The 1,520-nt window shown below is 51.7% G+C and overlaps 1 protein-coding gene across 2 annotated transcripts in view; it reads right to left on the reverse strand.

The window, feature by feature from the left end:
* Positions 1 to 1,520, reverse strand: part of RELN (reelin) — a 519,560-nt gene that overhangs the window by 73,314 nt on the left and 444,726 nt on the right. The window lies entirely within an intron of this gene.

Consider the following 1,520-nt stretch of genomic DNA (forward strand, 5'->3'; position numbering starts at 1 on the left):
AATGGGGGGCTTCCCTGGTGGCGCAGTGCTTGAGAGTCCACCTGCCAATGCCAGGGACACGGGTTCGTGCCCCGGTCCGGGAGGATCCCACATGCTCCGGAGCGGCTGGGCCCGTGAGCCATGGCCGCTGACCCTGCGCGTCCGGAGCCTGTGCTCCGCAACAGGAGAGGCCACAGCAGTGACAGGCCCGCGTACCGCAAAAACAAAAACAACAACAACAAAAAAGTTAATGGGGGGTTTCCCTAGTGGCGCAGTGGTTGAGAGTCTGCCTGCCGATGCAGGGGACACGGATTTGTGCTCCAGTCCGGGCAGATCCCACATGCTGCTGAGCGGCTGGGCCCGTGAGCCATGGCCGCTGAGTCTGTGCGTCCGGAGCCTGTGCTCTGCAACGGGAGAGGCCACAACAGTGAGAGGCCTGTGTACCACAAAAAAAAAAAAGTTAATGGGGCCCTTCCGGAAGGCCTGTGGGCACAGCGGTCCCACCCCCTGTGCCCAGAATGGAGCCCGCGTTTCCGCAGAGCTGGAACTCCTGGCTCGGGGTCTCTTCCCTCCACCGTCACTGAACTGCCCCGGAGCCTGAGGGGAGGGCGGCCTCACTGAGGCTGCCGGCTCTGGAGGGGCCCCAGCAGCCGAAGCCGCGACAGTCCTGGGGACCGCGGGCCAGATCACTCATCCTGGGTTAAGCCAGCTGCCATGTCATGAGGACACTCAAGCAACCCTAAGGAGACATCCATGTGGCAAGGAACTGAGGCCTCCTACCTACAACCACATGAGACATGAAAAAATGTTCAACATCAAGAATTATTAGAGACATGCAAATTTAAACTACAAAAAGGTATCATCACCTCACACGAGTCTGAATTGCCATCAGAAAAAAATGTCTGCAAACAATAAATGCTGAATGGGTTTCCGAGAATGGGTACCCTCCTATGCTGTTGCTGGGATGTAAACTGGTAACAGCCACTAATCAGAACAGAATGAAGGTGCCTTTAAAAGGTAACAATTGAGGGCTTCCCGGGTGGCGCAGTGGTTGAGAGTCCGCCTGCCGATGCGGGGGACGTGGGTTCGCAAATACACAGGCACCCAAACGTGCACTGCAGCGATATTTACAATAGCCAGACATGGATGCAACCAAAATGTCCATCTACAGATGAATGGACAAAAAAGAAGTGGTCCATGTACACAGTGGAATATTAGCCATGGAAAAGATGAAACAATGCCATTTGCAGCACCACAGATGAGCCTAGAGATAATCATACTACGCAAAGTAAGTCAGAAAAAGAAAGACAAATATCTGATGATATCATTTACTAGTGTTATCTAAAAAGTGATACCCATGAACATATTTCCACAGAGAAAGGCCCATACAGACTTAGAAAAAGGTGAAAGGAATGGAAAAATTAGGATGTTGGGGTTAACATGCATTTAATAATTTATATAAAATATATAATCAAGAAGGACCTACTGGATGCCAAGGGAGGTCTACTCAACGCTCTGTTAATGACCAACATGGGAAAGAG

Source organism: Lipotes vexillifer, unplaced genomic scaffold, assembly GCF_000442215.2.
Source record: "Lipotes vexillifer unplaced genomic scaffold, Lipotes_vexillifer_v1.1 scaffold450, whole genome shotgun sequence".
NCBI classification, from domain to species: Eukaryota; Metazoa; Chordata; class Mammalia; order Artiodactyla; family Lipotidae; genus Lipotes; species Lipotes vexillifer.